This window comes from Passer domesticus, unplaced genomic scaffold (assembly GCF_036417665.1).
Source record: "Passer domesticus isolate bPasDom1 unplaced genomic scaffold, bPasDom1.hap1 HAP1_SCAFFOLD_84, whole genome shotgun sequence".
Classification (NCBI taxonomy): Eukaryota; Metazoa; Chordata; class Aves; order Passeriformes; family Passeridae; genus Passer; species Passer domesticus.
In genome coordinates, this window is record NW_026990181.1 from 73428 (window position 1) to 84747 (window position 11320).

Consider the following 11320-nt stretch of genomic DNA (forward strand, 5'->3'; position numbering starts at 1 on the left):
TCAGCCCCTTGTCCTGCCCTCAGCATCCCCCCCTAGCTCACATCCCAGTGGCCTCAAGGATCTGCTGGAAGGAGTCCCTGGGGAGCCTTGCTCAGCAATGGCCCTGAGGGCCGCATCAATGCTCCCAGGGACTGCAGGTTTTTCAAAGGACTTTGGGTTTGTCTTTTGGCTTAGACTCTCTGAGAGGTTTGTGCAATCATGGCCTCCAATTATCTGCTGTAATTAGTCCCTAGAGAGGCTTTGTCAGTAACAACACTCAGTGGGGCTCATTAATGCTTCAAGGTACTTCAGTTGTTTTAGGGTACTTGGTGTTTCCCTTTTGATACAGAGTCTGTGAGAGGTTTGTGCAATCATGGCCCCAATTATCTGCTTTAAGGAGTCCCTTGAGAGCTCTGTACTGACACTCAGTGGGGCTCATTAATACTTTGAGATACTCAAGGTGTTTAAGCTACTTTGGATTTTCTCTTCCACACTGAGTCTCTGAGAAGTTTTTTGTGCAATCCTGGCAACCAGTTCTCTCCTCCAAGGAGTCCATGAGGAGCCTGTGTTGGGGATGGATCTTAGTGGGACCCATAATACTTTGAGACACTTTGGGCGTTTCCTCTGATACTGACTCTTGGAATGCTTTGTGCAATCTTCTCTCAGGCCCTGAGATTCAACGCTCAGCTCCAAATACTCCACAGGGCTCATTATGATCAAGCAGTCCTGACAAACCATGCCTCTGCCTTGACTTCCCCCTGCTCTAATGCATTTCATCAAGAAGGTTTCTGTAGTGGTTTTGGTTCACCAGTTTGAAATTTCTTGGCCCATGCACCAATTACTTTGGTGGGTTCAGTGCATCCAGTGCACTCACTGCAATATTCTTACTGATTTTCTGCTGTGAGATAGGTTTAGGAGAAAGGCAAAGTAGGCTCAAAACTTTAAAAGGGTATTAAGAAAAGTTTATTAATAGTAACTAAAAGAAAGAATATTAAGAATCATAACAAAATGTTCAGAATACTTCTCTTCTCCATACAACCTTTTCTTTTTTACTGACAATGTAAAGAGGCAAAACCTAAAATTTTGAGTCAGTTTGCCACCTCTAGAATAGTCTCTCTTCAGTTCACTTAGGGAGAGGAGTCTCTCTTTCATGTTATGGCTACTTCTCCATAAGAAAAGTGTTATCTCGTGGCTCTCAATTTCCATGAATAGTAGCTGCCCGGAAAATCTGTAATGGTAAAGTCCCTCCCAGTTATTCATAGCTTTTCACACAGTTGTGTTTATGGGCCATTTCAATTTACGGAGTATTAGTTTAAAGATGACCTGTTTAAGAGCGAAGGTTCTCTTCATCTATTTCTGAAATCATCTTCATCTCTGAGAACAGAGATCTTCTCTTTCTGGGGGCACAGGATCTCATCACTCTGCTCTCTTTCTCTGTTCAAACTTCTAATGGGATCACAGCTACTTCAACATCTGCTTACTTTAGCATGGAGGCCTTTGCTGAACAAGTCATCTCGCCATACTTTTCAATGTATTATAGGGAAAAGACAGTCTGATGTACCAATTACATCCTTCTCCATAGCTTTACAAGAGTGTTGTGGTGTGTTGCTCAGTTCCATTAGAGCTGATTTGTTCTGTTCCCCCTACCTGTTAAATGGTTCGGTCCTGGGATTCCCCTTCCTCCCCTGGTAACCCCTCCCCATATGTGAGAGTTGTCAGTTTGTTATCTCCTCCCCTGTTTCCCTGGATACCTTCTGTTAACCGCTCCCTGAGTTCCTGTCCATCACCCACTGGCCCCTCCCCTTTTTCCAGAAAGTTCTCCCCTTGGCAGTGGGTGATTGGATCAGGAACAAGAGTCCCTCCCTACTACCTTCCCTATTCTCTAGCCAGCGTGTCTGTTATGATTTTGCTCCCTCCTAAGTTCTCCCTCATTGGTTATTGTATCTTCCTCATCCTATTGTTCCACCCCCTTTATATAGTATTGTATCCCCTTGCTCCTGGTCTTCTCTTGGCTGGCTTCCCTGGAGACAGTAAACATTTGGACTTTGCCCCTGAGAGGAGTCTTTCCTTCACTCTCTTCGCCTGTTTGCTGCTTACTGCTGCCTCCTGCTGAGGCGCTGCCCGGACGCCCCTGGCGCATCTGGGAAGTGCCCCCCCGCTGTCAGCTGCTGTGCCTCAGCTCAGCTGTGCAGTCTCCTCCCCTGCTCGGGGGAGTAGAGGATTTAGACAGCAGCGCGGCACAAGAGAATTTCAGCCCCAAGATCATGGCATTTCCTCATGCCTCCCATCTGGGACCTGACTTCCCTCTTCACTGACCTCAGTGTCTTCATGTTGCTCCTCTGCGTACCTGCACTTTGTCCATTTCTCTCACTTGATGGAGGATGGAAGCACTGAAAGAGTTAATATCTCTCCCAGGGCCTGCAGATGGTTCCGTGACCCCAGCCGGGCTGGGTTCTTGCAGCCGGAGCTGTTTTACGATGGAGGTTTCTGCAGCGGCTGCGCTGGGGCTGTGTCAGGATGGGCTGCGCTGGGGCAGGGCCAGGATCTCAGCAGCCAGGCCAGAACACAGCAGCAGCACGGCCGGGGCCCATGGCTTCTCCTCCCCCTGCCCAGGGGTTGCGGGTGAGCCCCAAGGGTGACAGAGTCTTGGCCGAGCCGGCCCGGCCCGGAGCTGCTCCTGGGGCCTGGCGGATCCTGGCCGGGCCCGGGCTGGCGGCGGGGCAGGGCTCGGTAGCGCCCAGGTGTTGGCAACCGCAGCCATGGCCCGGCCCGGCCTCGGCCCCGCAGCCTCCCCTGCCCTGCCCGGCAGCCGATGGGGCCTGGGGGGCTCCCTGGGAAGGGGCCTGGACCCACGTCAGGAGCCGTCCGGCCCGGCCCGGCTGAGACGGGGGCTGGGCCAGCCTTGTTACCTCTTTGCCGGCCAGAAGGGAAAGAGACCCTCCCAGGCTTTCTGATCTTCAACATGTGTCTTCACAGAGGCATGTAGTTTCCTTAGTGGATTAACAGACTGTCAATTTTCCGAGCTAATTACTGATTGGTTTTTTGTCAGACACAGAGGAAACTGCTAGCAGCTTCTGTTAGAACATCACTTCCGTGATGGAAAACCACCACAACAGCACAAGAGCATAGAACTCCTTTGTTCATATGTAGTGGTCATGTGCCCAAGGCCTCAAAACCCCTCCTTAGGACATCTCTGGGTGCTCTCCGAGGTGTTTTGAAATGAAAACATTCAGCTCATACTCTAAAAGAATCACCAGAGGACAGGGCCAGCCTGACCTGCCTGTCTTGGTAACTTTTTTCAGGGAGCAATCCTTGGATATATGGAATCTGGGAGGCCAAATTCCAATTTTGGCGACGGCCCCTGGACATGAAAGCAGTTCTTTTCCATAGGAAGGAAGGAACAGAGACCCAGTGTTTTCCCAGGCAGATGAGAGGTGACCACCTGAGGCCAAGGCCAGCCAGAGCTGTCAGGTGTATTCTGCAAGATATTGTTGCATACTGGAAATTTTTTAGGGAGAATGCCAATTTTGGCAATGGACATCAAAAAGAGGGAGAGTTCTTTTCCATGGCAAGGAAAACACAAAGTTCCAGTGATCCAGGATCTGATGTGAGGCAGCACTTGACATCCCAACATAAGCCAGACATGTCAGATGGCCCCTGGAAGACCAAGCCAGCCAGGCCTGTTCCATCTTCCCTTCATTCCATGGGGCCCCACAGTGTCCTAATGGTCCCTTGCTTCCATGAGGCCCTGAGGTGCCATAATGCCCCCTTGGTGACACGAGGCCCTGAAGGGCCCTAACTGTCTCCATGGTTCCATCAGGCCCCACAGAGCCATAATGGTCTCTGGGTTCCATGAAGCCCTGCTGCGTCACCACGGCCCCTTGGTTCCATGGGCTCCAGTGGTGCCACAATGATCCCCTTTGGTTCCATGAAGTCCCCACAGTGTCCCAGTGATCTCCATGGGAAAGAAAGAATCCAGCCCCAGTGTTGGAGGGGCAGTCACCAGAGGCCAAGGCCAGCCAGACTTGATGGTGCTGGCAGATTTTGCCTGGGATCAACCCTCGGATATACAGAATTTTAGAGGTGGAATCCCAATTTCAGACATGGACACCTGGAGGAAGAAGGATGGTTCTTTACCATAGGAAGGAAAGCACAGAGCCCAAGGGTTTCAAAGGCAGAAGAGGAGAGAGGTGGCTCCTGGGAGGCCAAGCCAGTCTCACTTGTTTTTCCTGGCAGCTTTTGTAATGGAGGAATCCTTGGATATATGGAATTTGGGAGGAGGAATCTCAACTTTGACCACAGATGCCTTGAGAAGAAGGACGGTTCTTTTCCATAGGAAGGAAAGCACCAACCCCAGTGTTTGGAAAGCAGGTGAGAAGCAGCCCCCAAGAGGCCAAGGGCAGCCAGACCTATATGTCCTGGCTGCTTTCACTGGGGAGCAATCCTTGGATCTACAGAGTTTTGAAAGTGGAATCCCAGTTTTGGCCATAGGCACCTGGTCAAGATGGATGATGTGCTCCTACAAAATAGAAAAGTATGAAGTCCAAATGCTCTGGAAGAAGATGAGAGGTGGCCACTCTTAGGTCAAACCAGCCAGACCTGTCTCTCCTGGCACCTTTCATCTAGGAGCTATCCTTGGACATAGGGCATTTTGGAGGTGGAATTTCAATTTTGGTTGTGGGCACCTGGACAGGAAGAAGAGCCCTTTACATTAGGAAGGAAAGCACAGAGCCCCACTATTGGAGTTTGACCAGTGTTACTGACGGGACTGCCTTGGTCTCTCTGGCCTCGGCTGCTGACCAAATAGTGGCACCTGTGGAGTTTTCTCCCCAGAGACGCTATTCAGTTACCTGCGGTCGCAGCTGGACACGTGGAGACAAGTCCGGACATGCCCCAAGCTCCAGAGCTTGCAGGCTGGAGCTTGCTGTTGAGGGGGTCACTCCTCAGGCCTTCCTGAGCCAGAGAAACCTTTGAGGTGAGGTGAAGAAAGGAGTGGGTCCTGATGGAGAGTTTTTAATCCAGAGTTTTATTTTGGTGGCACGGCCTCTGACTCTTGCAACAATCCACTGAACTCTCCCACCAGAACTCTCCAACACAACCCCTAACTCGTGGTCTGCTTGTCCTTTTACCTGGGGACTGGGGAGGGCGTGGTAACACAGGGACCACCAACCAGGTACAGGGGGAGGAGGTCTCAGGTGAGAGGGACACCTGGGTGGGCCAATGGCCCCCCAGTGGGTGGAGAGCATCTTTTGAACCTGCCAATTGCTCGACGCTCTCCTTGGAATTTCTGGTTGGGTAGACAGTGCCCAGCAGGGGTCAAGGGTGGGGAAAGGAAGGGTGATTGACAGCCCACTTGGGAAAAGAAGTTTCAGGGAGAAACCCAGAGAACTGAGGCAAGCCATGACATCACACCTCAACATCTCCCCACTGTTTCAGAGGCACATGAGTGCCAGCCCTCAGGAAGCCAAGGCCAGCCAGACTTATAACTCTCAACAGCTTTTGTCTGGGAGCTATCCTTGGATATAGGGAATGCTGGAGGCAGATGCCCAATTTTTGCCAATTTGATGGCTGGTCGAGATGAATGGTTTTGCCTCATAAGAAAGAAAAGCACATGGTCCCAGTGTTTGAAAGTCAGATGAGAGGTGGCCCCCAGGTGGCCAAGGCAGCCAGATCTGTCTGTCCTGGCAGATTTCATCTAGAAACAATCTTTGCATATAAGGAAATTTGGAGAAGGAACCCCAGTTTTGGCCATGGGGCCCTGGAGGAGAAGGACACTTCTCTCTCACAGGAAGGAAAGCCCAGAGCCCCAGTGCTTCAGGGGCAGATGAGAAGCAGCCCTCAACATGCCAAGGTCAGCTGGACCTGTCAGGTTGTCCCCAGGAGGCCCAGCCAGCCAGCCCTGTTCCATGTTCCCTTGGTTTTGTGGGACCCCACAGTGTCCCAATGGTCTCCTTGGTTCCATGAGGCCCTTGAGTGTCACAATGTTCCCCTTGCTTCTGCAGTGTCACAATGGGCCTATGCTTCTATGAGGATTTGCAATGTCACAATGGCCTCATGCTCCCACAAAGCCCTGATGTGTCACCATGGCCCCTCGGCTCCATTCCCCCTCGCTGTGTCACAATTGCTCCTCCGTGACACTATGGGCTCCACAAAGTCACCATGGACCCTTGGTTCCTTGGGGGTCCCGCGTTTCACAACGGTCTCCTTGATTCCATGAGGCACTACAGTGTCACAATTGTTTCTTTCTTTCCATGAAGTTCCGTAATGTTACCGTGGTTGCTGTCAGAGGCAGGATGAGATTGATGTACCCAGACACTTTGGGATGCTCGGAAAGCCCGTGTGGGGCCAGGGCCGGGTCAGCCTTGGTCTGTGGTGGGGCACAGCCTTGGTCTCTGGTGCCCCCAGCCCTGGCCTGGCAGAGCTGTCAATCACACAGAAGGGGCTGTGCTAACCCAGCTCTGATTGGCTCAGCTGTCAATCAATCAATCACACACTAGCAGCTGGTGCTACCCTGACTCTGATTGGACAAGCAACTGGCAGCCCACCCCAGGAGCGAGACCATGAAGGCCAAAGGTCTCAAAAGCGAGAGCACGAGGCCAGCCCATGATCTGGATCCTGCCTTCTCCTGGACTTCCTCTGTCAGTGGTGCTGGAACCTGAGTGGTTGGTTCCTATGTGTGTGTCTTTCTATAGATCTTCTGCCTTTCTGTTGTTCTCTATATATTTTTCTTCAAATCCTACTTAGCTGGAAAATTTTGGGGTAGTTTAGCATCTTAAGAGTTAAAGGTTTTTAGGTCAAGTGGGCTAAGCGAATGAAGTTAATGCTATGAGAAGAGTTTTATGTTGAAGCGGATGTTATGTTAAACCCTTTGCCAAAGTTCCTTGATTGTCTATATTTTGCCAGTAAAAATTTCTGTCATTTTCACCTCTTAGCTCAGTTGGTTAGAGCATGGTGCTGGTATCACCGAGGTTGTGGGTTCAATCCCTGTGTGGGCCATTCACTGAAGAGCTGGACTTGATGATTCTTGGAGGTCCTTCCTGCCAAGAATATTCTTTGCATCTGGCCATGTTGAGTATATCTGGTTGCTGTTTCTCCTGTGCACCAAACTCAAGGAAAGGAACCCTTTGATTTCCCCCAGCATTTCAGTGTTCTGGGGGGTTCCAGCCCTGCAGGCTCACAACGGCCTCCTGTTTCCATGAGGCCCCTAAGTGTCGCACTGGCCCCTTGGTTCCTTGAGGATCTGGAGTGTCACACAGGTTTATGGCATTTGTCCTTGCTGCCCCACACATCCCCCTGCCCCACAAACAGCCCCGAGCCACCCGTGAGGGACAGGCCCTGCTGGCCCAGGCTGGGCTCAGGGCTTGGCCTTTCTGCTTCCTGCAGCCAGCCCAGGCCTTGCTCAGCATTGCAGTTCCCTGCCCAGAGCCTTGGGCTCCCTGCACTCCTGGCCTCAAGGATCTGCTCTCAGCAGTCCCTGGGGAGCCTTTGGCACTCCCTGCCCTCACTGGGGCCCAGCCATGCTCCAGGGGACTTGGAGTTTTGCTTCTGACTTCTTGAGCAGCTTCTTCATCTTTCTCTCAGTGCCTGAGGGTCATGGACTCAGCCCCAAATCCACCATGGGAATCATTAAAATACAGAAAGCCCTTGGGGCTCTTTCTCTTCCTTCAGTGCTCTTCAAGTCTTCAGGGCTTGTGCAGCTGACTGGAGTCAGTTTGGAGTTATATTAAGGAGGAAGATTTCAAACTACACCTCATGACTTTTTTCTTTTAATCAAGTGAGATGTTGAGTGCCAGCAAGGTAAGCCTCCCCAAGCTACAAGGTCTGCCTTTGATGTGTGAAGGGATACCAGGCCACGCTACATCCCTGCAAATAAGAAACACATCCAGTGGCAACTGAAGTGGGTAGCTACCGGACCAAGAAATTATGGAAGAGGTGCAATTACACCATTGGTTCTGTTTTTTGTAAGTGGGATGATATGGGGAGATGTCTCTCCTGATAGTTTCTTTTTCTCTTGTAATTTTGGGTCTTTCACCTTCTTCCCATTTCAGACGGTAATAAAACCTTACACAAAAGTCCATTTTTACAGAGTTGAGAATTTTTACCTCCTGGAGTTCAAGTGCTGCATGCAGAAGCTTCCATTAGTCCCAAGCATCGACAGGTTGCACTTGCATTTGCCTTTAGGATTGTCATCTCTCACACTGGGGGTGGAATTGTCAGTTAGTGGCCAGACATCTGTAGGCAACCCCACTAGGAAGGTGCAGAAGGGGTCGTCAGAGCTGACAACAGGCACAGGGTGTCTTGTTTCATGGCTTTTGCTGGAGGTATCCATATGTTGTGCTTTGGTTGTGGAGCTACCCATCCACTCGTGAGGAGCATGGTTGCAAACAGGCTGAGGAAGGTGAGTAGAAGCTTCTTATATGTCATCTTCAAAAGAATTGTCTAGTCCAGGTACTAGAGTCGCTGTCTGGTGGTTTTTGTCCTGGGGTGGACTTGGGGGTTCCTTTGGTGAATCCACGCTCTGTGGCTGCAGGTAGGGCTTGATGTTCTTAGCTGGGACACACGAAGGTCCTTTACCACGAATGGTCTTGTTGTAGCAGTTTGGTCTTCAGGTCCTTTGATGTTGAAGAGTTCTGCACTTTGGAGACTATCACTGTCACCTCTGATCCTGGACAATCCCGCATTAGCTCTGAGCACCCAGTTAGGAGGCCACTTGGAACGTGAGATACTTGTCGCATCTGCTCCCATGTCCACAAGCCCTATCAAAATAATATGTTCATTGGTAAGTTCCAGAGTGCAGGCGATTTTTGGTTGATCATGACTTATCACCTGGGTCCACATCACTAGTGAAGCGTCACCAGCATCCTGTTCAAGGAGTAATATGGCTTGGGCAATTGTTAGTCATTGGGGTGTAAAACAAGGTGGGTCAGGAGACAGGTCCAACACTGTAATTTCTTTTTGTGAGGCGACTGAGAGTACAGATGACAGTGTGAAAAATCCATCAGTCCTTGATCAGCAGTTTCCAAAGATTAATAGTTCACCAATCTTCGGGCCCCATCTGTCCTGTGGATATTGCATGGACAAAATAGTCAGTTAAAACTATTACAAGCAAAGCAGACTTTGCACTCACCAACTCCTATTTTGTGCCTGGTGATAAGGTGTTTGGCAACTGGGAGATGAGGTGCTGGACTTCAGTGCTATGGGATCTTGCAGCGGCTACTGCTGACCTCTTGGTCTCTGACTCGCCCGGCTGCACAGGCCAGCACCGCCGGCAGCAGTGAGGTATTTAAGGCGGAATGCCTTCAGAAGGGCGAGAAACCCCCAGAGCCGTGAGGAGAGAAGCTGGGCTGCGTCCCGCAGGAGAAAAGGCTTTGGACCGCGCCGACAGGGAAAAAGGAGGTGTTTATTGATGGTGCATCGGGCGCGGACAAAAAAGCTTGCTCGGCAAGGTCTTATAACTAGAACACAGCGACCAATCTAAAATTTTGAGAGGAGGGAATAACGCATAACAAACAGCTCAGATGTCCAGTGTAAATAAATTAGGGGTTGAACCCTGACCTCTAAACCAATCATTCAATGTCCAGGCCAGAATGTTCTGGATGAGTGGGCAAGGACCCTGAATAACAGACAGGCAGTTAGGGAGGAATTTAGGAAAGATAAAGTGTAGCTGACGGGACAATTCAGAAGAGGGAGAGAGAGAAAGCCCGGGCAGAACCATAAACAGGAATGGGGGGTACAGGAATAAACCAACTTAAAACTAATGCACCCCAACATCTCCCCCTTCTTTGTTTAAAAAAAAAGGAGGAGTGGGGTAACTTAAAAACCATCTTCTGAGGATTCATCTGACCAGGGGTTGTCTTTTAATTGCTCGTCTTCTTCGGTGCCTTCTTCTTCTTGACTTCCGTCCATAACCTGTTCTTCGACTACCACTCGATTCACTTCCACAGCAGACATCGACTTAACGATAAGCCCTTTAAGAATTCTCCAAACGACAGAAATTGCAATTGAAATGACCAGTAAAATGAAAAGGACTAAAACAACAGTTTTCAAAATAGAGACTACCCAACCCGAGAGACCCCATCCCGTAAAGATGTCTCCCAGCCAGTCTGATGTTTTCTCCTTAATGTCGCTGATCATTCCCCTCATTTGGTCAATAGATCTTCTGGCGTCCCCGGCTTTGGATGATAAATTGAGGCAGCAGAGCCCTTCGAACTCTTCACACCGGTGATCATGGAGCAGCAATAGAAAATCTATTGCTGCCCGGTTTTGGAGAGTCGCCTGCCTTGTTATTTCCTCGTCTGCTAGGAGGTTACTTAGAGCGGCTGAGGTAAAATTGGCTTGTTTGGCTACCCAACACTCTAGGTGGGCTAATTCACCTAGAGACTTCGCAATAGACACCCATGGGAGAAACACTGTCCATGCGACACCTTCTGGCTTTGACCAATGAACAATATTGGAGTCGCACTGTTCATTTAAATCTTTAAGATCTCTTGCTACACGGGCCGAATTGTGTGCGACAATTTTCTGTTTCCAATCTTTAATTTGGGAATTGTTGGGAGCAAACAGCGTCAGCCGTCCAAATGTACACGGGCCTCCTAGAAGGCGAGGGGGGATGCCTGCCCATGCTCGGTCTCCGCAAATGAAAAATATACCCTTGGGAAGGGATCTGGGTTTATCTTCAAAGGAGAGGGCGATGGTAATATGGGAGGTAACAGAACACCAATTTCCTGCCGCGTAGTTTTGATTTGGTTCTATGATCGGTGTAAAAGAATTTTCGTCTCGGTCATGGAAAGGGAGAAATTGAACACACAAATTTGCTGATGCGGAGCCGAGCAATTTAAATTCGGTGGGGTCAGATTTAGATATGTTCAATTTGGACATTAGCCTCCTCCAGATTAAATTGGGATTGGGACTAGAGGGACGGAAAACTTTATTTTGGGAAAGGGGTTTAAGGAGGGAGTAAAGGGGCTCGGGAAACTCCTTTGGAGGAAGTGGGATCCCCACAAGGCAGGTCGACAAGGGGTCTGCTGCCGAAGTGGCGGTGAGGCACAAATGATCTCTGCCGAGGGCGCCAGCGAGCATCTTCCAAACATTTTGCTTAGGTTGAGGAACAATCCATGAGCTCGCGATGGCCAAAAGGTTCCAGAGAATGATCAGCTCGATGTGGGTCATGGGGATGGGCTTTCTCGGGCTTTCTGAAAAGAACAAGACAAAAGGTCATAAAGGTAAAACATCAGGAATGGTTCTGCTCCGGGAGGTCTAAACCTCCTTCAGAAGGCCTCTTTTTTCTCCTCCAGCAGGCCTCTTCGACCTGTGCCACTTTCTTAGTTGAAACTTTACTGGA

General features: G+C 50.0%; 1 long non-coding RNA gene across 1 annotated transcript; it reads left to right on the plus strand.

Annotated features, from left to right (window-relative positions):
• The first annotated feature begins 3748 nt into the window (after nt 1–3748).
• LOC135293175 (uncharacterized) lies at nt 3749–10608 on the plus strand. Its single transcript, XR_010355297.1, has 2 exons — nt 3749–4350; nt 7648–10608. It is a non-coding gene; the product is annotated as an uncharacterized LOC135293175 (long non-coding RNA).
• Nucleotides 10609–11320: the final 712 nt, after the last annotated feature.